Source organism: Cetorhinus maximus, chromosome 28 (assembly GCF_964194155.1).
Source record: "Cetorhinus maximus chromosome 28, sCetMax3.hap1.1, whole genome shotgun sequence".
Taxonomy (NCBI): Eukaryota; Metazoa; Chordata; class Chondrichthyes; order Lamniformes; family Cetorhinidae; genus Cetorhinus; species Cetorhinus maximus.
This window is the reverse complement of record NC_135906.1, coordinates 1,027,573-1,055,180: the sequence shown is the minus strand read 5'-3', so window position 1 is coordinate 1,055,180 and position 27,608 is coordinate 1,027,573. Positions and strand designations below refer to the sequence as shown.

Here is a 27,608-nt window from a genome sequence, read left to right as displayed (position 1 = left end):
AATCACTTCATTAACATCACACTTACACAAGCTGTAAACACACATATCTATTGCAAAGAATGTTTGGGTCTGTTTTTGCACCCTCAGTGAGAATGTTAACAGAGTGAACGCGGTCCTTACCATTGGCACTGAAGACTGCATTCTGAAATCCAGCTCTCATTGACGCCATCAGGAGCCAGGGTGTGCCCATGCATGTCCAGCAGTGGAAGGCTGTTTCCTTCTCCAGACCTTCAGATGAGGCTGTAATACACCAAGGGTTGTGGATTGTGCTGCTCCTTGCAGCATTTCTTATCCATCAATGATCAGACTCAAAGATCAGATGTAATTTATCAGGTGCACTTCAACCATGAGTGCTGTGTTGAAGGCAGTCATCCACACGTGACTGTTACACACTGACTAAAGACGCTTCCCCACATGTCAAGATGCCGTGTATGTTCCAGGGAAGGATGTTTGTGTGGTTTCTCCGCTACATTTGAAGCCTTTGTCTTCTCGGTGGTAGAGGCTGTGGGTTCACAGGGAGCCGAGGGGTTTGGCAGCACTGCATGTTGCAGATGTCACACACTCCTGACACTGGACACCGGTGCTGGATGGATCATGTGGAAGGCAGTTGGAGGAGTGGTGAAACAGTCTGTGCGACATCACCCTGCTCAATGTATAGTCACTGCAGTTCTGTTCACATATACAATCATATTTTACTGATGAACATTACCAGAGAGGAGTCACATCTGCTCAAAGTGCACGTTGAGAAATTGGGTAAGTGCTTACCATGATTGTGTATTTTTGTGAATGGTGGACTTTATGAGATGTTAATATTTTAAACTGCCTGTACAAAGCAAATCTGTCTCTATCATAAGAAACGCTTCCAACTGAAACAATCCCATCAAATTAACAGGGAATCAAGTACATGTTTAAGTTTTAAACCTGGACACATTCCCTCTGTAGGAGCTCGTTGGTTTATTTTTAATGGTGAAACACAGCAGATTATTTGATTATCGAGTGTGGATTGGAGCAGCATTTTCAATAAGAGGCCGAATTCTACAAGCTGCCCCTTCCTGGTTGTGTCAGCTGGTGGACTTTCTGCTGCCAGACACTGCCCTCTGCCTCCAGCTTATGGACTCCCTGATCTCACTCTGAAACAGGCAGATGTTGTGGTTTCAATCACTACAAAACAGTATTGGCAGTGGAGCTGTATCCGTTTTCCTGAAAACAATGCAGCTGTTTCTGCAGGTTGCACTGCACATGGACAACTGGCTAATGGGAACCATTTTAGAAAATAAACTAGATTAAACTAAACCAAGTAATTTGTATGGTATTTACACAGTTAATTAATAAACATTTCAAATTTCAAAATGCATTTCAGAAAGAGCTGTAACAGCTCAGATTAATATTAAAATAGTGCCTGTTGCGATGTGCAAAGCTTGTTTAGTTTGCTGACATTTTATAATTAAAGACTTTACAGTGCAGACCATCCATTCCGCCATGCTATTGGGCCTGGGGTAGTGTGGGTGATGAGGTAATATGGTCAACTCCCCACTTTTCACACATCACCTTGAACGGTTTTCCAGAATATTGGGCTCCGTTGTCCGAAACAACTTCTTACGGTGCCTCAAATAGGCTGAAGATTGAACTCAATGGGCAGAAAATTTCGGCCCCGTCACGGCCATAAAAGTGCCCATCCAGGTACATTTTAAAGGATGTGAGGCAACCCGCCTCCTCCCCTATCCCAGGCAGCAAATTCCAGACCGTCACCACCCTCTGGGTAAAAAAGTTTTTCCTCACATCCCCCCTAAACCTCCTCTCCCTCACGACTGACCTTTCAGCTATGGGGAACAGCTGCTCCCTATCCATCCTGTCCATGCCCCTCATAATCTTGTACACCTCGATCAGGTCACCCCTCAGTCTTCTCTGCTCCAGCAAAAACAACCCAAGTCTATCCAACCTCTCTTCAAAACTTCAATGTTTCATCCCAGGCAATATCCTGGTGAATCTCCTCTGTACCCCATCCAGTGCAATCACATCCTTCCTATAATGTGGCGATCAGAACTGCACACAGTACTCCAGCTGTGGCCTCACCAAGGTTCTATACAATTCCAACATGAAATCCCTACTTTTGTAATCTTTGTCTCGATTGATAAAGGCAAGTGTCCCATATGCCTTTTTCACCACCCCACTAACATGCCCCTCCGCCTTCAGAGATCTATGGACACACACACCAGGGTCCATTTGTTCCTCAGAACTTCCTAGTGTCATGCTATTCATTGAATACTTCCATGTCAAATTACTCCTTCCAATGTGTATCACCTCACACTTTTCAGGGTTAAATTCCATCTGCCACTTATCTGCCCATTTGACCATCCCGTCTATATCTTCCTGTAGCCCAAGACACTCGACCTCACTGTTAACCATGCAGCCGATCTTGCCACCATTTGCCACTTCTGTCTGCTTTCTGTCCCATAGCCAGTGTCATATCCACAATGTCACTGCCCCTTTAATCTATGGGTTTCACTTTCCTAACATGTGACAATTGAAAGTCCATATACATAACATGAACCAGGCTGAGCTCATCAACCCTCTCCATTACTTCCTCAAAGAACTCCAAGTTGGTCAGACACGATTTCCCATGAACATAGCTGTGCTGCTGCTCATTTATTAACTCATGGGGCAGAATTTTCTGGGTGACGAGCGGGGGGGTCGGACCCCACACATCAGCTTTTAAAATGGCGCTCGGTGACGCCGGGGGAGAGTCCCGATGTCACCGCGCGCCATCGTGATATTTAGCTGGGCGGGCGCGCGATGAAGTGTGACACTCGCCTGCCATTAATTAAAGGGCTTGTTAAGCCCCTTAACTCGGCAATCGACGCTGATTTTGAGGTGCCCGTGCGATCTTCGGCTCTTTGCACGGGCACAACGGGCAGGCGGGTAAGTGACTTTTTAATGAAACTCATCCACGGGCGGGATATGAGGGCTCAGTGGGGTTGTCAGTGTTTTATGTGAAGCATTTATTGCAGCAAGTTTTTTAAACTTGCCTGTGCGATCTGTAGCAGCTCAGAACGAATTCCAGCAGCTTTCTCTGTACTTTGACGCTTCAGCTCAGCACTCTCCAGTCAGGAACCTTTATCGGGCCTGCAGCTTTCCAGAGGCCTCCATTCAGCCTGGGTATGGGTTCTGACATCTCCACAGGAGGCAGCTCCTCTGAGAAGGAAGGGAGGGATAGAATAAGGAGGAGGCCAGGAGTGGACAATCAGCCTCCAGGGGAGCCAACTTTGGGAGGCCAGGCACAGGCACAGGCACAAGGGGCGCAGGGCCAAGAGGGAGTCCGTGGTGGAAGGGGCCGCAGAAGACGACACTATCCCACTGCCAGGATATACAGGCGGCGAAGCAGCTACCTCAATATGACTGAGGTGCAGTGCTGCAGGAGGCTCCGACTGTCAAAGGAAACAGTCAACAGCATCTGTCGGATGCTTGGCCCTGAGATCTCCCCTAACTGTGTGGGTGGACACCCCATGCCAGCGGTTCTGAAGGTCACAGTTGCCCTCTACTTCTATGCCTCTGGCTCCTTCCAGGGCTCAGTGGGTGATCGTTGTGGTGTCTCCCAATCAGCTGTCCACACTTGTGTCAAGCAGGTTACACTATGTTACGCTCTGTTCAGATGGGCATTGACCTTCAGCCACTTCCGCTGTGACCAGGCAAGTCAGACACAGCTAACCAGAGGCTTCGTGGCCATTGCTGGCTTCCCCCGCGTCCAGGGTGCTATAGACTGTACACATGTGGCCATCAAGGCGCCAGCAGGTAAGCCCGGTGCCTTTGTCAACAGGAAGGGCTTCCAGTCCATGAACGTGCAGATAGTGTGTGATCACAGGATGTTGATTCTGAAAGTCTGTGCAAGGTACCCAGGCAGCTCCCACGACGCCTACACCCTCAGACACTCCCAGGTGCCGGGGCTCTTCAGTGCTCCGACTCGGCTGGATGGATGGCTGCTGGGTGACAAGAGCTATCCCCTCAGAATGTGACTCATGACGCCTCTCCGCTATCCAAGAACAGAAGCTGAGCAGCGCTACAATAGGAGCCACGCCTCCTCAAGGGCTGTGGCGGAGAGAGCCATCGGTCTTCTCAAGTTGTGCTTCCGATGCCTGGACCGCTCAGGGGCCAGACTCCAGTACCCCCCAAATCGTGTCTTGGTGATAGTGGTTGCATGCTGCACTCTCCCCAATCTTGCACTGGAAAGGGGGGATGCAGTGGACGATGAAGACCTTGATGCAGTGGATGAGGCTGCACACGATGAATCCAGCAGTGCCTCAGAGGATGAGGAAGCAAAGGGCAATGATGAGGGGCAGCACGCCAACCCGCTACTACACCAAGGAGGCAGGGACACCCGGGACACTTTAATCCAACAAACCTTCAGCTAGCTCCGCACAAACGGATCTGCAGGACCAGAATTGCCTGGCGCATCCATAAGCGGCACTTAGGTGCTACATCTTCCACCTTATCAGCTGCCACAAAAATCAAAACAAAATGTTGCTCCAACATTGAAAAATAGAAAATCCCTAATCTCGGGCCAACACAAAAGCACCAGTGACAAAACCGTGGTGGGCCTAACGTGCCTTATGCTTACGTTTGTGGGTGCTACGTCTTGGTGCCACCCCATCGCTCGGAGTGGCTTGTGAGACAGCCTGCTGACTCTGCTGTCCTGTTGGCCTCGATGACCTTGGCGGACGTCCTCTGGCCCGTGGAGCCTGTGCTGGCACAGCCTGGGAGGGAGTGGCCAGTTCCACAGCTGGCACCTCCCCAGTTGTCGCAGCCTCAACAGATGCAACGGTCACTGGCAGAGGGGCAGAGCTGCTGCCCTCATCCGGAGCGCCCTGAGAGGAGCCCACACAGACAACAGGCAGCTGCTGTGCTGATGTGAGGTCACTTTGGACCCCCCTGCTCACCGCAGGTGGATGGGCACCACGCTGGGACAGTTGGTACCCAGAACGTCTTCCACATTGCCAATGACCACCTGTGGCCAGTAGCGTTGTGAGGACTTGCAGGTCCGAGCGTAACCCCATCAGAATCTGATCAATTTGTTTGAAGCCCCTCTCCATGAGAGTGGCCAATCTCTCCATGGAAGAAGCCTGACGCTCTGACATGAGGTTCATGCCATCACTGACACTCTGCCTGGATTCCTCCACCACAGAGACGAAGTGAAGCACACTCTCATGCAACACTCCCAGATGTTCCCGCGCACCCGGCCGCTTGTCCTGCAGCTGCTGCATGGCGGACATCTCCAGAGGCACATCATCACAGCCGGACTCAGCATGTGCCTAGTCCCCTGCAGTCCTCCGGCTGCTGGCACCATCTGTCTGTGCCATCTCCTCCAGCGATTGTGAAGTGCCCTCTCCACTGTGTTACGGGACACTAGCTGATGTTACATTCCCCACTGATGTGGTAGTTGCTGTGCTGGTGCCTGCCTCACTGAAATGGTGTGACGCTCGTGACAATTGATACCTCTCAGGTGTGGAAGGGGGCATCTGGACGTCCTCATTGCGGCCATACTCTGATGATGCTGAAATTAACAAGGACAGTGGGTCAGTTAGCGTTCAGTCAGAAACATAATTCATCCCTTTCCCCCCAGGCTCATAATGCGCTCAACCTTCAAGTACCATAGGAGAGGAACATTGGTGGGGTGGTAAATAGTCAGGAGGAGGCCCAAACATTACAGGTGCATACAGACAGGCTGGTCAGATGGCCTAAGGAATGCCACATAGAATGTTATGTGGATAAGTGTGAGGTTATGCACTTGGGCAGGACAAACAAGGTACGGGAATACAGGAGAAATGGTAGGACCGTGGAAAGTAAGGATGATTACAGGGACCTTGCTGGGCAGACCCGTTAAGGTAGCAGAACAGGAACATGGTGCAGGGAGAACCCATCTTCTCATCAACCACTAAGCCTGATGTAAGCATGGTCACTATCTGCTTGACCACCCAGCTCACGCCAAATTCCCAACGCAGTAACGACACTAAGACATGGAGGGGGGTGGCCCTCAAAGGCTAAGGCTACCTGCTGGGTAAAATGGCCAAGGTCAACATGGTCCTCACCCTTCCAAAGCACAACAAACCATTGAAGCGCTTGTGACACTGGATCCATCACTGCACAACATCCCTGGAAGTGACCACCTCCGTCACCTCCTGCCAGGCCCACTTCATCACGTGGGGGGGGCCCTCCTCCTCCCATCCTGGGGAAACAGGACCTCTCGCCGGGCTGCCACCTCCTCAACAAGGGCAGCAAGGCAGTCATCAGAGAAGCGAGGGGCACATTGGCCCCCTGCTGGCCCACCCTGCAGCCTGCCCTGCTCCTGGCCCACACCCTGCAGCCTGCCCTGCTCCTGGCCCACACCCTGCAGCCTGCCCTGCTCCTGGCCCACACCCTGCAGCCTGCCCTGCTCCTGCCCCACACCCTGCAGCCTGCCCTGCTCCTGGCCCACACCCTGCAGCCTGCCCTGCTCCTGGCCCACACCCTGCAGCCTGCCCTGCTCCTGGCCCACACCCTGCAGCCTGCCCTGCTCCTGGCCCACACCCTGCAGCCTGCCCTCCTCCTCTGGCCTTCCCTCTACCACAGCCTGCTGTGCAGACCCCCTGCAGTACAACCTGGAGCTGGCCATGGTGATCAGCCTAAAGGAGGCTGCCTGGCCTTATTTTATACAGACTGCCGGTTCCCCATTGGAACCAGCGGTCTGGACACGCCCGCAGCAATTTTAAAAGTCCCGCTCTCCACGAGAGTGTGAAATGCGCTGGGTGGGCCTTAATTGGACCCCCTGCGAAAAATGGCAGCGCTGCCCACAATTGCTTCAGCTCCACCCACCCGCCGAATGGAAAATTCAGCCCATGTTTTCCAAGCCACATTTTAAGTTGTTGCAGATTTTAGAAGTTAGAAGTTTCCCCCAATGTTTCACTGATGTGAGACAGCTGGTTTGTAGTTACAGGGTTTATCCCCCTCTCCTTTTTTAAACCGGGTGTAACATTAACAACCCTCCAGTTCTCTTGCATCACCCCCATATCCAAGGAGGATTGAAAGGTCATGGTCAGTGTGCCCACTATTTGCACCATTCCTTCCCTCAGTGACCCTCTCACATCCCATCCAGACCAGGTAAATGTTTTACTTTATTGTGGTATAAAAAGTGTTGGATTGGAAGGGCTTAACTGAACTTGTTTGTTCAGTGACTGTAATTAATGTCACTCTCCATGGATCCTAATTGTGTCACTGGAGGGTTTCCCTCTTCTGTTAATAAGGGAATCCGTTCAATGTGTTATCCCATAATGTCAGCGGGAACATCACCACCGGCACTGACAGGGATCAGCGGGTCCAGAGAGAGGGAGAGGATGGATCGGAATCTGAGAACAATGGATTGGAATGTTACAACAATGGATCGGAATCTGAGAGCAATGGATTGGAATGTTACAACAATGAATCGGAATCTGAGAACAATGGATCGGAGTTTAACCGATGGGCTTGGCTGGCTTTTTAATAATTCTCATTGGATGACATTATCATGGCGAGTTTATGGGCTACTTCTGGTTATTCAAGCAGGTTACTACCCCATCCTCGCTATTGTTGGTGTCCCTGGTAAGTCTCTGTTTCCAGCTATTAATTCGATAAAGCGTGTTTAGCTGCCTTAAAGGGATGTTGGGGAGAGGGATTGGGGTGGGATGGAAAGCACAAGGTCCATGGTCCCACCATCTGCAGCTTGGACATGATTCCAGACAGCAGGATGAGGGGCAGCTGGGAGTTAAGAAGGGGTCAAGGCAGAAACATAACATCACCCTAAATGCTCGCGCTGACACTGGATGCTCCAGTCTCTGTCACAGCTGGTCCCAAGATATGGAGAACCATCGCCTCACTCAGGCTGAGAGGAGGAATGTTCGCCTGCCCCATCGGTTTTCTCTCTCTCCCTTTGATTATGGAATCACCACTTCAATCACTCCATTATTGTTGGCTGCCTGGCCATCAAGCTCTGGAATTCCCCCCCTACACCTCTCCACCTCTCAATCTCACCTTGCTCCCCGAAAGTCACTCCATAAAACTTACCACTTTGACCAAGCTTTTAGTCATTCCTCATATCTCCTTATGTGCCTCAGTGTCATATTTTGTTTTATATTGCTCCTGTGAAGTGTCTTGAGGGGGAAAGGAGGAAGTGGAGGATCATGATCAACATTTAGTTTATTAATTTTAGTGTCATTGCTTTTACCATTTAATCTCTCCTGCCTTCACCACATCATAAAATTCCTTGTTCCTTCTTTCAGGAAGAATCGTTGCAATAGATCCCTGGACACAGTGCTTCTGAAAATCTCAATTTCCTGAATCAGTCTGAAAGCTTTGTTCCAACCCTGAAGAATAATTTTCCTATTTATTCCCCTTCCTCACAGCTAACTCAGTGACGATTGCGATCCTGTCTAAGGGAAAATGTGGTCTCTCTAAATGTGTGACATGCTACCTGGTGGCCATGGCAGCAGCAGATCTACTGGTAATTATCATCGACCTGATATTGAGACACATTCCAATTGTTTATTGGGAACAGTTTCTTTTCCTGAAGTTCATGCCGATATGTAATATCCATGGCATCCTGCTTCATGCAGCCACTGACTGTTCTGTCTGGTTCACTGTCACTTTCACCTTTGATCGCTTCGTGGCCATTTGTGGCCAGAAGCTGAACAGTAAATATTGCACCAGTAAAATGGCAGCTATGGTTCTGGGAACAGTGACTGTTCTGAGCTGTTTAAAGAATATTATCTGGTATTTTATATACACAGGTCGGTATTTGCTCTTCAACTCCCCCTTCTTTTGTTTCGTACCAGAGTCGGTTCGGTTTTCTACAGTCTGGGTATCAATCGAGTTCCTCCATCAGATTATAACCCCGTTTATCCCATTTGTTGTGATTTTGCTGCTCAATGTTTTCACTGTCAGACACATTTTAGTGAGCAGCAGAGCCCGCAGGAGACTCCGGGCTGACAGCAGTGGGGAGAGTCCCAGAGACCCAGAGATGGAGAGTCGAAGGAAATCCATCATTTTACTGTTTGTTATCTCGGCAAATTTTATCCTGTTATGGACGACGTTAATGGTTCATTCTGTATGGTACCGGATGTGGTTATTACGGTATAGGTCTGTACAGTTTCATTCAGTTGTACGGGAAATAGGCTTCATGCTGCAGCTCCTGAGTTGCTGCACAAACACTTGTATTTATGCCGTGACCCAGACTAAGTTCAGAGAACAGTTGAAGAATGTGCTGAAATATCCATTAAATCTAATTGTTCATTTAATCCAATGATGAAAGGAACTGAATCACCGGGATTAAAATTGTACAGTTGAAGGCTCATTGAGCTGAAACGTTTCACAGTATCACAATATCTTTAGAGTGCAGAAGGAGGACATTCGGCCCATCGATCCTGTACTGGCTATCTGAAAGAGCTTTCCACCTAGTTCCACTCCCCTGCCTTATCCCCGTCACCTTGCACATTCTCTCCTACACTGGGCAGAATTTAATGGGGCCATCAAGAGTGGGAATGTGGTGGGCGGAGTGACTTAATCAGGCAGGAACCGAAATCTCATCTTCCCGATGGCAGAAAGCGGTGACATCGTGGATTTGTCACTGGACTCGTCATCCCTGAGACCCAGGGTAATGATCTGGGAACCCAGGTTCAAATCCCACCATGGCTGATGGTGAAATTTGAATTCAATAAAAATCTGGAATTAAAAGTCTGATGATGACACCAAAACCATTGTCGATTATTGTAAAAACCCATCTGGTTCACTAATGTCCTTCAGGGAAGAAAATCTGCTGTCCTTACCTGGTCGGCCTACATGTGACTCCAGACCCACAGCAATGTGGCTGATTCTTAATGCCCTCTGAACAAGGGCAATTAGGGATGGGCAATACATGCTGGCCCAGCCAGCGATGCTCACATGCATGAATGAATGAAAAAAGAGAGTTTAATGGGTTTAGTTGGCGACGTTTCAGTGGTGGGTCGGCATTCACAGTGTCCGATGACGGGAACTTCTTTTCCCTACATGAGCATCCCACTAATACTCATTAAATTACAACTTTTCCACATTAAGTCCGACCATCAAGATTAAGTCAGAGGTGAACGGGAAACTTGTGCCACCTGATTTAGGGCTGGTTAAAGGTGGCATGCACCAGGTGAGCTGGTCCATTTGGTCAAGCAGTGAGTGGTTCTCTTTGCTGAACTCTGAGGCAAAGAGGAGGGGAAGAGGAGAATGTTCACAGACATGGACTGTCAGTAGCAGCAAGAGCGGAGAGGGGGGTATTGCAGGTGGGGTCGGGGTATCAACAGGAGCAACAGAAAGACACTGGGGTGTTGTACGGTGTGAGTAGGGGTGAAGAATTGGGAGGAGAGCAAATGTCTTGTTTGGGTCCATCATGTCAGATGTCATCGGGTCCTGGGTGGCAGTTGTACCCCACAGGGAAGATCCACACTCAGAGAGGGCTGTTGAAGCTTGATGGAGGGCAGGTGCAGCTTGAGGGAGGGCAGGTAAATGCCCCACGTGCCCACCATGTGATCACACCTGCCCCAGGTTTGATCACACCTTGCCCACGTGCCCACCGTGTGATCACATCTGCCCCACGTGCCCACCGTGTGATCACACCTGCCCCACGTGCCCACCATGTGATCACACCTGCCCCACGTGCCCACCGTGTGATCACACCTGCCCCACGTGCCCACCGCTGGCTCTTTACATTTTAATTGGTCTGGTGTCCACGCCGGCTCTCGACACGCAAACGGAATTGGCCTCACTCCCACTCCCACCAACGGGACCCAGGCTTCGCGTATTAAATTCCGCCCAGTGTGTCTGACCGTCCGAGATCTGGAAAAGGTTTCCGTTTAGGACAAATGCAGCAAATCAAATATCCATCCCACCCCGAGAGAGGGAAAAACCAGAGAAAAGGACAGAAGGAGATCGAGACTCAGTTAAATAGAGAAAATGGAAATATTTCCCACCCTTAATGTCTCTCTATTCCAGTCCAATCTTCAGCGCTGGGGAAATACTTTCCGAGTAAATCAGGCAGCTCGAGAATCGAACCCAAATGGTGACACAAAGGAAAGGAGAAAAGTCCGGAATAAGCTCGGGACCTTTCGATTTTCAGTCTAACCCCCTCCCAACTGAGCTCTGTAAGGGGCTATTCAAGCAAGGGGTTTGGAAGTGGGTGAAGGGGCGGAGAGACGGTGGGAGTGAGAGGGACAGTGAGTTGGCCGTGGTCAATAGAAGGTCAGGAATGAAGGTCAGAGGAACAGAACAGGCTGGAAACATAGAAAAAGTGAGGAGCAGAGGCTGTGAGAAAGAGAGAGTAAAGGACAGGCTTGTTCAGTTGGTTGGGGTGTGGTGTTTATAATAACCGGGATCTGGGTATGACCCTCTCCCAGCTCAGAGGGAATTGGACCAACATTCTGTCCGTACAATTATAGAATGATGCAAGGAAGCAGGAGGCCATTTGACATCTCACAGGCAATCTCCAACTTGGAATTCCTCAGCAGAGAGTTGAAGAAATGTTTGATCAAAATGAAATTCAACAACAGAGTTACCTCCCAATAGCACCTCGCTGTTAAAGACTCAACTTAATTTCATTTCTGTAGCTGGGAGTCAATGCTGCTCAGTGGAATTTCTGACCCATCCCTCTCTTCACAATCCATTAGTGTTGAGAAAGCAATGGGGAATGTTATACACATATGGTGTACTCTCCGAATTGCTTTCCTTTTTTTTGGAAAAATATATTTCATTCATAAAATACCTGGAAGAACATTACAAAACATTTCTAAATCGCCATCACAAAAAGTACAATCAGAATCAACTTTTACACATGGATCACGAGCTGCTTCAATACGATCAATGAATTTTACAACCATTTCAATCTGGTCATTACAGACAATCAGACAATGGGATTGGAGTTATCAACATACAACATGTTGCACTCTGAGGTGCTTCAATACAATTAGAATACAATGAGTATTCAATGCAGACATTCATTGTGAGCTGGACAGCCCGAGGGGTCTATACACTTCCCAGCCCCAAAGAGCGTCTTTCACCGAGTTGATGATCCTCCCGCGTAGTTGATGTTTGTCTCGGTGTGTGTCCCTGGGAACAGCCCGTAGAGCACAGAGTCTTGTGTCACAGAACTGCTCAGGATGAACCTCGACAGAAACCACTGCACCTCTCCCCAGACCTTCTTTGCAAAGGCACAATCCACAAGGAGGTGGACAACGGTCTCTTCCCCACCACAGCCACCTCGAGGGCAACATGCAGAGGGGGTGAGACTCCTGGCGTGTAGGAAGGATCTGACGGGGAGGGCCTTTCTCACCACCAGCCAAGCTACGTCTTGGTGCTTGTTGGAAAGTTCTGGCGATGAGGCATTCTGCCAAATGACTTTGACAGTCTGCTCGGGGAACCATCCCACAGGATCCACCCTCTCCTTTTCCCACAGGGCCTCTATGACGTTACCTGCCAACCACTGCCTGATGGATATGGGGTCAAAGGTTTTTCTCCGCATAGATTTTTCCACGATGGACAGGTGGTACGTGCCATGCCGGTCCAACTACTTGGAGCGTTCTGCGGCAGCGTGGCCAGACCCATCCTTCGCAACACCGGGGACAGACCCATCCTTCGCAACACCGGGGACAGGTAGAACCTCAGCACATAGTGACACTTGGTGTTTGCGTACTGAGGGTCTACGCACCACTTGATGCAGCCACACACAAAGGTGGCCCATCAGTATGAGGGCGATGTTGGGCACGTTTTTTCCCCCTTCATCTAGAGGCTTGTACATCGCGTCCTTGCAGACACGATCCATTTTTGACCTCTAGATAAAGCGGAAGATGGCTCGAGTGATCGCCGTCGCGCAGGAGCGTGGAATGGGCCAGACCTGCGCCACGTACAGCAACAGCGAAAGTGCCTCACACCTGATGACCAGGTTCTTACCCGCAATGGAGAGGGAGCATCGCTCCCACATGCCCAGTTTTCTTTGCACCATAGACACTCGCTCCTTCCAGTTTCTAACGCATGCCCTGGTCCCTCCGAACCATATCCCCAGCACCTTCAGGCTGTCAGCCCTGACGGTGAAGGGGACAAAGGATCGGTCAGCCCAGTTCCCAAAGAGCATGGCCTCGCTCTTACCACGATTTAACTTGGTTCCCGAGGCCAGTTCGAACTGGTCGCAGATGTGGATCAATCTGCGCACCGACAGCGGATGCGAGCAGAAGACGGCGACATCATCCATGTACAGGGAGGCTTTGACCTGAGTGCCTCCACTGTCTGGGATCGTCACTCCTCTTATGCCCGGATCCTTCCTGATGCACTCAGCAAAGCGTTCTATGCAACACACGAAAAGAACAGGCGAGAGAGGACAGCCCTGCCTGACTCCAGATTTAATCGGAAAGCTATCTGATTCCCACCCATTCTTACCAAACCTGTTCTCTCTGAGAGTCCCGGACATTTAGTCCTCAGTCCATCCAAATTGCCTCACTTTGGATGGACTGAAGAAACTGTCCTGAACCTCCCTATTGGAGATGTTCTGCTCAGGTGGCATCTGGGGGTTCATGCAGGGAACGGGATTTAAAATGTCCTCTGTTGGAGAATCTTCTCCAATCTTCTCCCCCCTGGGGCGTTGCTGCTCCCGGCATCCCGGAGCTGGGGTGCGCTGAGCGTCTCTCTGCTCCCAGAATACTGGGGCTCGGGTGCGCTGGCCTCTTCGGGTTGTGGGTAAATTTGGGTCTCCTCATTGTCTCCAATGTTCTGGAGCTTGGATGTCTCGTCCTGCAACTCCCTAGAGCTTTTCCGTTTCTCCTGTAGGTGCCGCCCTTGCCTTTCTTCGTCCGAAGAGCAGCGGCCCTTGTCATCCGTGTCGGATAGGAGATGCCTCTTGCCACTTGTCTGGGAAGTGGCTTGGTCCCTTCTTAGTCCCTTCTTCCTTTTGGCTCTCTTCACCAGCTGCCACTCCCCCTGCTGCTTTTCCACTGCTTCCTCCTCCTCCATTGATTCGCTCTCCTGAGGAGTGGGAGGTTCAGGGGGCAGTGCTGTTCATTGGCTGTCTGCTGCCTCAATCTTTTCCTCCACCTTGTCTCTCTCTGTGTCCTCCTTTGTCCCGTTGTTTTCACTGGGGGCCATGGTGCTTGGAGTGTTGCAAGTGTCTTTGGTAGTAGTGACATGAAACATTTCTTCTGCTTCCCCCTCGTTGGCTTTGGCTGCCTGTGCATAAGTGAGGCAGCGTTTGGGGCAGGTCCTGTAGAGGTGAGCTGCCTCGCCACACAGGTTGCAGCACTTAGTCTGTTTTCAGACCTATGTCTGGTGCCCTTCCTGTTTGCAGTTCTTGCAGAGGGCGGCGCTGCAGTTGGCCGCCACATGACCAGACTTGCCGCATGAGCGACAAAGTTTGGGCTGCCCATCGGAGACAAGTTAGCCACAGCTTCCCCCGATAGCGAAGCTGGAAGGAGGGTGGAAGATGGCTCCCTTACCGTCGGTCTTGAGTGTGACCTTGACCTGGCGTTTGCATGTCCAAATCACGAAGGCGTCTCTAACCTCGGTGCAGCTCCCAACCTTGTCGACGTACCTGGCGAGGAAGGTGAGCATGTCGGCGACAGGGACGTGGGGGTTGTAGAGATGCACCGTCACCACGAGGTCCCGTTGCTAAGGCAGAGCAAAGAGTGGCTCAACCGTCAGGATCTTCATCTCCGGCTGGTCTCTCTTCTCCTTGAGCACCTTCAGGAACTTGACGCAAGCTGCCACACGCTTGAAAGTCACGTCGAAACATCCAGCGCTGGGGAAGTCTTGCAGGGAGTAGATCTCATCCGCTTCAGATCCACACGCCTTCAACAGGATCCGCTTGATGAAGAAGGCCCGATCCATGGGTGCTCCTCCTTCACTGTCCTTCACTGTCACCCGAACGGTGTTACGTACCCCATCATATGAGGCTAGACTGGTTATAACCATCGCTTCATGACTACACTTGATCTTAGCCAAAAGGCCGAGAAGCGATTCCATTTGCCTTCCTTGTTACCTGCTGTACCTGCATACTAGCTTTCAGCGATTCATGCACGAGGACACCCAGATCCCTCTGTGCTGAAGCATTTCTGAAGTTTCTCTCCATTTAAATAATAAGTCGCCTTTTTATTCTTCTGACCAAAATGGATAACCGCACACTTATCCACGTTAAACTCCATCTGCCAAATTTTGGCCCATTCACCTAACCTGTCCATATCCATTTGTAAATTTCATATTTCTTCATTGCAACTTACTTTCCCACCTATTTTGGTGTCATCTGCAAATTTAGCTATAGTACCTTCTACCCCTGAATCCAAGTAAATAGTTGGGGCCCAAGGACCGAACCCTGTGGCACCCCACTAGTTACAGCTTGCCATCCAGTTAAGACCCATTTATCCTGACTCTCTCCTTTCTGTTGGTTAGCCAATCCTCTATCCAAGCTAATATATTACCCTTAGCTCCGTGTGATCTTATCTTGTGTATTAATCTTTTGTGCGTCACCTTATCAAATGCCTTCTGGAAGTCCAGACATACTACATCTACAGGATCCCCATTATCCACTTTGCTTGTCACATCTTCAAAGAACTCTAGCAAATTAGTCAAACACGATTTACTCTTCGTAAAGCCATGCCGACTCTGATGGATTGCATTTTGAGTTGCATTTTAGGAAGGTAGTGAAGGCATTGGAGAGAGTGCAGAAGAGGTTTACGAGTTTGGTTCCAGGGGCGAGGAAGTTGAGTTGTGAAGTAAGATTTTATTTTTTTTTTGCAAAAATATACTTTATCCATAAAATATCTTCAACCACATTCCAAACCATTTCAAAAACACCATTACAAAGGTACAATCCGGTTCAACTTTTACAACATGTATCACCAGGTGCATCAGTACAAACAATATTACAATCATTTGCAGACATTCATTTTGAGCTGTACAGCCCGAGGGGATTTAAACAGTTTCCAGTCCCTCGGTGCCCTGTGGTAGAAAGGTCTTAGACAGCGACCCTTCCCCATTGCGCCTTTGCGGCGGCTGCCCCAAGCTTTAGTGCATCCCTCAGCACGTAGTCCTGGACTTTGGAATGTGCCAGTCTGCAACACTCGGTCGGGGACAACTCTTTGCACTCCAAGACCAACAAGTTTCGGGCAGACCAAAGAGCGTCTTTCACCGAGCTGATGATCCTCCAGCTGCAGTTGATGTTTGTCTCAGTGTGTGTCCCTGGGAACAGCCCGTAGAGCACAGAGTCCTGTGTCACAGAACTTCTCGGGATGAACCTCGACAGAAACCACTGCATCTCTCTCCAGACTTTCTTTGCAAAGGCACAATCCACAAGGAGGTGAACAACGGTCCTGTCCCCACCACAGCCACCTCGAGGGCAACGTGCAGAGGGGGTGAGACTCCTGGCGTGTAGGACAGATCTGACGGGGAGGGCCTTTCTTACCATCAGCCTAGCTACGTCTTGGTGCTTGTTGGAAAGTTCTGGCGATGAGGCCTTCTGCCAAATGACTTTGACAGTCTGCTCGGGGAACCATCCCACAGGATCCACCCTCTCCTTTTCCCTCAGGGCCTCTAAGACGTTACTTGCCGCCACTGCCTGATAGACTTGTGGTCAAAGGTGTTTTTCTGCATAAATTTTTCCACGATGGACAGGTGGTACAGCACTTAGTGACACTTGGTGTTTGCGTACTGAGGGTCTGCACCCAGCTTGATGCAGCCACACACAAAGGTGGCCATTAGGATGAGGGCGATGTTGGGCACATTTTTCCCCCTTTATATAAAGGTTTGTACATTGTGTCCCTGCAAGCCTGATACCTTTCCGACCTCCAGATAAAGTGAAACATGGCTCGGGGAATCACCACCACGCAGGAGTGAGGAATGGGCCAGATGTGTGCGAAAGAGCGCAGAAATCTCCAAGGCACAGAGCTGCCTGAGGGAGATTAGTTTAAGTTTTAAACATGTAAATAAAGAAATTAAAACATTTTAAAACATGTCCCCTCATGTGTCACATGAGTTGGGGCATGTCAATGAATTTTTAAAAAAATTTTTATTCAATTTTTAAACATTTCATGAAGCCTCATCCCGCCTGTGGATTAGCAATAATACTGTGACGGGTGAATTTCTGGAGTGTGTACGAGATGGTGTTTTAGGCCAGCATGTCGAGGACCCAACTAGGGAACAGGCCCTAGATTTGGTATTGTGCACGCCCCCCTTCCCAGGGGATTTTCAATGCTAAAAATAGTTTTCTTACAAACATCTGCTTTCTTTACTTTTCAACATGTACATGTTCCAAAATCCAACTTTCTTTCTTTCTCTCTCTCTCACTTTGCGTCAGTGTCAGAGGCTGCTGTGGGAGAAGCTTTTGAAAGCAGTTGCGTGTCTTGCAGGGCGTGAGTGACAATGCAGCAAGCAAGTGTGCAGAGCTGCACACATAGAGTCCTAGATTGGTTAGAGCAGAAAAGGAGGCCATTCGGCCTGTCGTGTCTGTGCTAGCTCTCTGCAAGAGCAACTCCCCTAGTGCCACTCACCTGCCTTTTCCCCATAGCCCTGCAAATATTTTCTCTTCAGATAATTATCCGATTCTCTTTTGAAAGCCACTCTTGAAAGTGCCCCCAGCACACTCTCAGGCAGTGCATTGCAGATTCTAACCACTCGCTGCGCAAGAAGGTTTCTCCTCATGTCGCCTTGGTTCTTTTGCCATTCACCTTAAATGGGGGTCCTCCATGTTGTGTTTTCCACCTTACGCAAACACACCGACGACACAAAGAGGATTGCTAACTCAATTCTTTGTTTGAAGAGATGAAACATATACAACAATATCTGTGTCTCCAGGACAGCTCCTATCATCGGCCCGATAATTAGACATGAATATAAGACTGTAAGCCATAGGAGCAGAAATTAGACCAATCGGCCCATTGAGTCTGCTCCGCCATTCAATCATGGCTAATAAGTTTCTCAACCCCATGTAGGTGTGCGATATTGTGTCAAAGGCCTTCTCCTGATCCAAGCTGATGAGGCAGGTATCCACACCCCTGTCCTGTACATAGGCAATCGTATCCCTGAGCAGCGCGAGGCTGTCAGAGATCTTCCTGCCCGGCACAGTGCAGGTCTGGTCAGGGTGGATCACCACTTCCAGAGCGGATTTGACCCGATTGGCGATGACCTTGGACAGAATCTTATAGTTCACATTCAACAGTGAAATGGGTCGCCAATTTCTAATTTCCTCCCTTTCCCCCTTGTGCTTGTAGATGAGGGTGATGATGCCTTTCCTCATGGATTCTGACATACTACCGGCCAGGAGCATACTCTCGTACACTCCTAGCAGGTCTGGGCCGATCAAGTCCCACAGAGCCGAATACAACTCCGCCGGCAAGCCGTCGCTTCCGAGAGTTTTACTCTTCTCCAAGGACTCAAGGGCCTTAGTCAGTTCATCAGGATTTAGCGGTTTGTCCAGGCTCTCCCGCGTACTGCTGTCTAAGACCTCCATGATAGAGGATAGGAAGGACTGGGAGGCCGTGCTGTCCGAGGGCTTCACGTCATACAATCCGGCATAAAAGGATTTGCTGATGCTCAAAATGTCGGACTGCGATGACTTTACTGAGCCGTCTTCTTCCTTCAGGCTGCTGATCACAGAGCTCCTTCTGTGTACTTTTTGGAAGAAGAAATGTGAGCATGTCTCATCCTGCTCCACGGAGCGGACTCTAGAACGGAAGATGATCTTGGAGGCCTCCGAGGCAAAGTGCGAGGCTTGCTGGCTCTTCACCCCTTGGAGTTCCTCCTTGACATCGACCCCAATCGACGGCAGCCGGAGCAGATTCTGCATGTTTTTCTGGAGTCGGGACATTTCCCTCTGTTCCTTTCTAGCTTTCTGGGTGCCTTTGAGGATGAAAAACCTCTTGATGTTTCCCTTGATCGCTTCCCACCAGGGTGTCAGGGACTCAAAGAGGGGTTCCACGGTTCTCCAACCTTTGTAATCCCTCTTGAGCTCCTCAATGTTCTCTGGGGTCAGCAGTTGCACATTTAGCTTCCATGCCCCACTGCCCACCCTATGGTCCTTCTCTAAGTGGCAGTCCACCAGTAGGAGGCAGTGGTCAGAGAAAAACACCGGCTTGACGTCGGTGGATCTGACTGTGAATGCACGGGACACAAACAGGAAGTCTATCCTGGAACGAATGGACCCGTCTGGCCGTGACCAGGTGTACCTACGCTGCGCTCCGTCTGCAGGGTTGCTGAAGACGTCGTGCAGCTTGGCATCCTTAACTGTTTCCATCAGGGATCTGGACGTAGCGTCCAATCTGCTTCCGGCCCTACCGGATCGTCCAGCCGCATCGATGATGCAGTTGAAGTCACCGCCCAGAATGACCGGCCTGGAGGTCACCAGCAGCAGTGGGAGCTGCTGAAAAACCTCCAGCCGCTCAGCCCCTTGTGACGGGGCGTACACGTTAATTAACCGGAGTGGAGCGTTCTTGTACATTACGTCTGCTACGAGGAGGCGCCCGCCCACCACCTCCTTAACCTCGGAGACGGTGAAGTTGCCTCCCCGCAGCAGAATACCCAGGCCGGAGGAACGAGAGTCGTTTCCGCCCGACCAGATCGATGGCCCATGGGACCACCATCGTGACCATTGCCTGTAGGAGCTGAGGTGCGGTATCGCACACTCCTGCAGAAACAACAGGTCAGCTTTGACCTTGGCTAGGTAGTCCAAGGTCGCAACACATCGCGTAGTAGATTTAATGCTACGCACATTTATGGATACAATCTTTAAACCCATTTTAAAGCATTTATTCTCCTACCAAACCCATTGTCTCTGAGAGTCCCAGACCTTTAGTCTGCTCCTTCACCCGTAGTGAGCTCAAATTCCTTCACTTTGGATGGGCTGAGGTAGTTCTCCTTGGCAGTGTTCTGCTCGGGTGGCATCTGGGGGTTCGCGTAGAGAGCGGGTTTTGAGATGACATTTGCTGGAGAAGCTTCTCCAAAACTCACCTGCTCTGGGGCGTTGCTGTTCCCGGCTTCCCGGAGCTGGGGTGCGATGATTGCCTCACTGCTCCCAGACTCCAGGGGCTGTGGTGCACTGGCCTCCTCAGGTTGCAGGCAAAGTTGGGGGGCGCTGGTCTCCTTGTTGTCTCCAATGTTCTGGAGCTCGGGTGTCTCGTCCTCCAATGCCCTGGAGCTTTGCCGCCTCTTCTGTAGGTGCCGCCCTGGCACTTCTTCATCCGAAGAGCTGCTGCCTTTGTCATCCATGTCGGATGGGAGACGCCTCTTCCCACTTGTCTGGGAAGTGGCTTTGCTTCTTCTTCGTACCTTCTTCCTTTTGGCTCTCTTCACCGTCTGCCACTCCCCCTGCTGATTTTCCACTGCTGCCTCCTCCTCCATTGATTCGCTGTCCTGAGGACTGGGAGGTTCAGGGGGTAGTGCTGTTGATTGGCTCTCTGTTGCTTCAATCTCTTCATCCACCTTGTCTCTCTCTGTGTCCTCCTTTCTCCCTTTGAGCTCCCTGGGGGCCTTGGTGGTTGGAGTGACACGAAGCATTTCTTCTGCTTCCCCCTCGTTGGCTTTGGCTGCCTGTGCGTAAGTACGGCAGCGTTTGGGGCAGTCCTGTAGAGGTGACCTGCCTCGCCACACAGGTTGCAGCACTTGGCCTGTTTGCAGTCTTTTGTCTGGTGCCCTTCCTGTTTGCAGATCTTGCAGAGGGAGGCGCTGCAGTTGGCCGCCACATGACCAGCCTTGCCACATGAGCGACAATGCTTGGGTTGCCCAGCGTAGACCAGGTAGCCACGGTTTCCCCCGATAGCGAATCTGGAAGGAGGGTGGAAAATGGCTCCCTTACCGTCGGTCTTTAGCGTGACCTTAAACTGGCGTTTGCCTGTCCAGATCCCCAACTCGTCTCGAATCTCGGTGCCGCTCCCCACCTTATCGAAGTACCTGGTGAGGAAGGTGACCACGTCGACGACAGGGACGAAGGAGTTGTACAGATGCACCGTCACCACACGTTCCCGTTGCAACGGCAGAGAAAAGAGCGGCTCCGCCGTCAGGATCTTCATCTCCGGCAGGTCTCTTTTCTCCTCGAACACCCTCAGGAGCTGGACGCAGTCTGCCACCCGCTTGAACGTCACGTCGAAAAATCCAGCGCTGGGGAAGCCCTGCAGGGATACGATCTCCGGAGCTTCAAAGCCGCACGCCTTCAACAGGATCCTCCTGGCGAAGAAGACCCGATCCATAGGTGATCCTCCTTCGCTGTCGTTCACCGTGACTCGGACGGTGTTAGATACCCCATGGTATGGATTTTGATTGGTTATAGCCTTTGCTTCCCGACCTTGCCTTGGCAGAACCATGATAATGTTCTCTCCCCTGCCAGGTAACCAACAAATTTCGGGCAGGCAAAAGAGCGACGTTCAATGAATTGATGATCCTCCAGCTGCAGTTGATTTCGTCTCGGTGTGTGTCCCTGGGAACAGCCCATCGAGCACAGAGTCATGTGTCACGGAACTGCTCGGGGTGAACCTCGACAAAAACCACGACAACTTTCTCCAGGCTTTCTTTGGAAAGGCACATTCCACAAGCAGCCACATCGAGGGCAACGTGCAGAGGGGGTGAGACTCCTGGTGTGTAGGAAGGATCTGACGGGGAGGGCCTTTCTCACCACCAGACAAGCTATGTCTTGGTGCTTGGTGGAAAGTTCTGGCAATGAGGCATTTTGCTAAATGACTTTGACAGTCTGCTCAGCGAACCATCTGACAGGATCCACCATCTGTTTTTCACGCACAGCCTATAGGACAATACGTGCCAACCACTGCCTCGTGGACTTCTGGCCAAAGCTGTTTCTCTGTATAAATTTTTCCACGAGGGACAGGTGGTACAGCACGGTCCAACTACTTGGAGTGTTCCGCGGCAGCGTGGTCAGACTCATCCTTCGCAACACCGGGGACAGGTAGAACCTCAGCACGTAGTGACACTTGGTGTTTGTGTACTGAGGGTCTGCACCCAGCTTGATGCAGCCACACACAAAGGTGGCCATCAGGATGAGGGCGATGTTGGGCACATTTTTCCCCCTTTATATAGAGGTTTGTACATTGTGTCCCTGCAAACCTGATACCTTTCCAACCTCCAGATAAAGTGAAACATGGCTCGGGGAATCACCACCACGCAGGAGTGAGGAATGGGCCAGTTGTGTGCGAAAGATTGCAGAAATCTCCAAGGCACAGAGCTGCCTGAGGGAGATTAGTTTAAGTTTTAAACATGTAAATAAAGAAATTAAAACATTTTAAAACATGTCCCCTCATGTGACAGTGTCTCATGAGTTGGGGCATGTCAATGAATTTTTTAAAAAATTTTTATTCAATTTTTAAACATTTCATGAAGCCTCATCCCGCCTGTGGATTAGCAATAATACTGTGACGGGTGAATTTCTGGAGTGTGTACGAGATGGTGTTTTAGGCCAGCATGTCGAGGACCCAACTAGGGAACAGGCCCTAGATTTGGTATTGTGCAATGAGAAGGGGGTAATTAATAACCTTGTTGTACAGGGCCCTTTAGGGAACAGTGAGTATAACATAACAGAATTCTTCATTAGGCTGGAAAGTGAAGTAGTCCGACCTTGGATTTCCAAAAAGCATTTGATAGGGTGCCACATCAAAATATATCACATTTACAGGTTCCCCTAATCCACATTACTGGTCAAAGTACTCTCATAAATTAGTCAAACATAATATCCCTTTCACAAAACCATGTTGTCTCTGCCTAATTGTAATCAGATTGGTCAGCAGCAGAAGTTCCATTCTCACCTCGTTAAGGCTGCCCCCAGCAAATCATCATTGTGGGGCAACCCTTTTTAATGTCAGCAAACTGCTGACAAACTTGTGAACCAGCAGCGGCGGGGCGCGAGCAATATGACCCCTTGTAAAATTCAGCCCATAAGAACATAAGAAATAGAAGCAAGAGTAGGCCATTTGGTCCCTCAAGCCTGCTCTACCATTTAGTAAAATCATGGCCTTAACTCCACTACTCCGCCTGCTTCCATTAACCATTGATTACCTTGTAGATCAAAAATCTGTAAGTCAGCCTTAAATATGTTCAATGACCAAACCTCCCCTGCTCATTGGGGTAGAGATCTCCAAAGATTAACATCCCTAAGAGAGGAGCCTGCTCATCTCCATTTTAAATGGGAGACCCCTTATTTTGAACCTGTGATTCCTAATTGTACATTTCCCACAGAAAAACATCCTCTCAGCCTCCACACTGTCAAGCCCCTTCAGAATTTTATATGTTTCAATAAGGTCAACTCTCATTCTTCTGAATTCTAATGAGTAGAATCCCAACCTGCTCAATCTTTCCTCATCCTAGGAATCAACAAATGAACTTCTCTGAACGACCTCAATGCAAGTGTATCCATCCTTAAATAAGGAGATCAAAACTGTACACCGTATTCTAGGTGTGATCACACCAATGCCCCGTACAGTTATAAGAAAATTTCCCGACTTTTATTTGGGATCCATTGCAATTGGAAGTCCAGTCCTATGCAGGGTAGCCCCTCTGGTTTTCCCACCAGACCAAAACCAAGTCTCAGTTATTGCTCTAATCTCCAAAATACATTGAGCTAACTTTCTGATTGTAATGCTGACAGTAATCTGTTTTTAAAATATAGCTTACTGCCAGGCCATGCAATTATTTTTTATTATGTTCAGGGCAGTCGGTAAATATACTGGTTGTAGTTGTGATACATTATCCCTCCTTCTCCTCCTAAATTTCTCAAGTCTTTAAAACAGTGGAAGTTACAGTTTTCTCAGTTACATTTGTTTGTTGCCCTTTAGAACAAAACTGTTCATGTTTCCAATGAGATGCTGAAGCATACTGCCAGAAAGCTTGGGTCAGTATCTCTAAAACTCTGCACAGCTCAGCTCATCCTGCATCTCCTGATCATGAGCTGTCTGTGAACGATTCTAATTGCAAAAAGGAATAGAGTGATGAATGGCTGAGACTCACTCCTTTGTTTATTCTTTCAGAGGAAGTGGCCATCACTGGCTAGGCCAGCATTTATTGTCCATCCCTAATTGTCCTTGAGAAGGTGGTGGTGAGCTGCCTTCTTGAACCACTGGAGTTCCTGTGCATCCACAGTGCTGTTAGGGAGGGAGTTCCAGGCTTTTGACCCAGTAATAGTGAAGGAACAGTGATATATTTCCCAGTCAGGATGGTGTGTGGCTTGAAGGGGAACTTGCAGATGATGGTGTCCCCATGCATCTGCGCCCTTGTCCATCTAGGAGGTAGAAGTTGCAGGTTTGGAAGGTGCTACCCTGCTGTTAGAAAAGCTGTTAAAAGTTCTTACAACATTGTTGTCTCAGGAATTACTAGAGATGAGGTGTTTCTCAAAAAACTTTTTTGCTCTTCTCAAAGACTTTTAAAACACTTGATAAAACCTCATCCCACCCGTGGCTGAGGTTTTGTGAAAAATGCAAAGGCCGCCTGGGCTTTTCGCCTGCTCGACAACCTTAAGGTTGGATGGGCAGCTCAGCTAATTGAATTAATTACTATTTCAAAGGCCTTAATAGGCCTTTGACAGTTTGGCGGGTGCCATATGATGGGGCATATTTTAAACATTTTTATTTCCCTTTATTTAAATTTACAAATGTCAAACTGATCTCCCTGAGATCTCTGTGCCTCAGGGAGATCTCTGCGTTCTTTCGCGCGCATGTGGGGAAGAGCACAGGGAACGACTCAGGGAATCCCCCACTCCCTCCCCACACAGGGAACAACTCAGGGAATCCCCCACCCCCTCCCCGCACCGGGAACAACTCAGGGAATCCCTCCCCATCCCCACCCCCTCCCCGCACAGGGAACAACTCAGGGAATCCCCCACCCCACCCCCCACACAGGTAACGACTCAGGGAATCCCCCACCCCCTCCCCGCACAGGAAACGACTCAGGGAATCCCCCACCCCACCCCCCGCACAGGGAACGACTCAGGGAATCCCCCACCCCCTCCCCGCACAGGAAACGACTCAGGGAATCCCCCACCCCACCCCCCTGCACAGGGAACGACTCAGGGAATCCCCCCCACCGTTAATTGGCCCACCCACATAAAATGGCAACTCGCCCCCCTCGCCCCCGCCCCCCGCTCCGGCCCCGCCTCCATCTCTATATTTTGCCCTCGACCCGTTTCTCTCCCGTTTGATTCTCCATCGCCGCGCGCGCCATTCTTTTTACCGCCAAAACCAACCGCCGCTTCCCGATCGCCGGCAAAGGCCGCGTGACCCGGCTCAAACCTCGCGAGAGAACCCCGGAGCCGCGTCACGTGACAATGGGTAGTTAAGGCGCCGCCGGAGCCCCCGTCCCTCCAGAGGGGAGGGTTTTGGAATTTGTTTCGTTGGGAACGCTCTTGGGGGAAAGTGAGGGGAGGCAGGGAGGGGGAAACGGGCCGAATGGTCTTCAGTCCGATGAGGGTGGGTGGAGAGCTCGGGCTTGGCCAGTCACATCGACACTCGATGTCCGGGTCTCTCCGCTCTTTCCAAAGCTTCTTGTGACATTGAGGCTTTTTCTACTGTTTCCATCCGAATGAAGCAAATGTGGCTGCAACAAAACAAGGCCAATGCGGTGAGACATTGTGTAGAATGTACTGCCTGGAAAGATGCTGGAAGCCGATGCAATAATTTCCCTAAAGGAATTGGACATGAGCTTGAATAGGGAAAATGGCTGGGGTTGGGGGGAGAGCAGAGGAATGGGATGAATTGGATCTTTTAAAGAGCCAGCACAGCCTCAATGGTCGAATGGCTGCCTTTTTTTAATGTATGATTTTATACAGTGAAGAATCAATGGGAATCTGCATTGGTGCAAGAATTCATCAAATTAATCCTCATTAATTTAGCGTTTAATTAGTTTCCTGTTTCAAGAAGCTGCTGAGAATTTCAGGAGAGTATTTATATTTTCCTGATGCTCTGGACATTGGTGAGAAGTTGTGTAAACATCAACAGCTTGTGTTTTTATGCAGGCTCTCCCCATAAAAGGATGCCCCAAACTGCTGAATTTTTTAAGTGCTGTCACTTATTGTAAAGAGTCAACACTAAAATGGAGGCCCTTTGGCAAAACTGTTCACTGATTTTAAACTCCTCAGGAGTTCCCTCCCACTCTGAACTGTTTCCACCTGCCTGTATTTCTCTATTCCCCTCTATCAATTATTCATTAAGGCTCCCCTTAAATGTTTGCAATCTCTTTTACTACTCCATGGTAGTAAGTTTCATCAGAGTATGCAAGTATTTTCTTTTTAAAATCTTGAATTTAGTGGTTCTTGTATTCATTTCAGCAAATGTGGGACCCCTTTCCCCCAGCAGACTGTCATTGACAGCAGTGAGTGTTCATCTGTTCTTATCGTGTAATTGATCTCCCTATATTTTCTGAACATCAACTTGAATAGGCAAACAAAGTACCCCTCTCAACGGGAATGAATGAAAATTTTTCAGAGCAAATGGATTTGCCGTCCTCCTTCAAATTCCTCAGGAAGCGGACCCTTTTGTGAGCAGGGCTAGAAGGGGTGGAATGTACAGAAGAATGGGTAAAGAGCGGTCTCCTCGGGTGACTCAAGGGGTTCACACAGACTCGAGGGTCAAATGGCCTCCCTTTGCATTGTTACATTCCATGGTGACTCCAAAGCAGGATGGTGTGTTACTCAGCAAGGCTTGCAGGCAATGCTATTGTGAACTGGGACAATCAAGATTGTCTGTACAATTTGTTGCAGCATCAACTACAGTTGTCACCTGAAGCTTCATATGGCAAAGTTCATTTAGTGAAATGCTTCCTTAGAGTAGATCAGGCAGGCATCAATTTGCCCTAAAATCCTGGAGCTGTGTAAAGTCTGAACAAGTGACATGACATAGATGTTAAGTGTTCTGAATGGGTGCACCACATTTACAACACTTGCATTTGGCAGGGCGGTGATGAGTTAATTTTTTTTTAAAGAAAGGAAACATGGGCTAGGGCGAGTCCTGAGCTCTGTTGGTAATTAGGACACAACTGATGTGGTGGGCAGATGCTGATACTGGTCAGATGGAATATTGGAAGTGGAAATGGAGGTGAAATGGGTGCAGTGCCACCACCAAATGTAACATCATTTTAACTTCCCAGTGTTTAATGCAGTTTGTTCGTGTAATACAGGATTAAGTTTAAAAACAAAGACTGGAATATGACCTTGGAAACTCTCAAAAAAATGTCCAGATTTTTAAAAAGCACTACTCTGGTTTGGTTTTCCCTTTTCTTTAACAGGGGGATATGCAGCTGTAACATGGGCCTTCTAAGCAGTGACTCTTGGCAGAATGTTTCGTGGCCAGTTTCTGCTGTGTGATTTCTAGCATTTCCAGCGACTTTCTGCCCTGGGGTTTCACCTCAGCATACGTATTGTGCACCTCTTGTGCACACTTCACAAGCTTGCCACTGCCAGGATTACTACTTTTGCTTTACTTTGCAAAGTAAGCTACACTTGATTGATCCTCAGTGCTAATTTTACAGTTTGGATGGTGCTGAATATGCTAAAGTCCATCCTGAGGCATCCAAGTCCATGATATTACCCTCACTGCTTAAGCAACCCTTGGCCATAGGCATATACCTGCTGC

General features: G+C 49.6%; 1 protein-coding gene across 1 annotated transcript in view; it reads right to left on the bottom strand.

Annotated features, from left to right (window-relative positions):
* Window positions 1-27,608, bottom strand: part of LOC144668735 (zona pellucida sperm-binding protein 3-like) — a 170,153-nt gene that overhangs the window by 4,601 nt on the left and 137,944 nt on the right. The window lies entirely within an intron of this gene.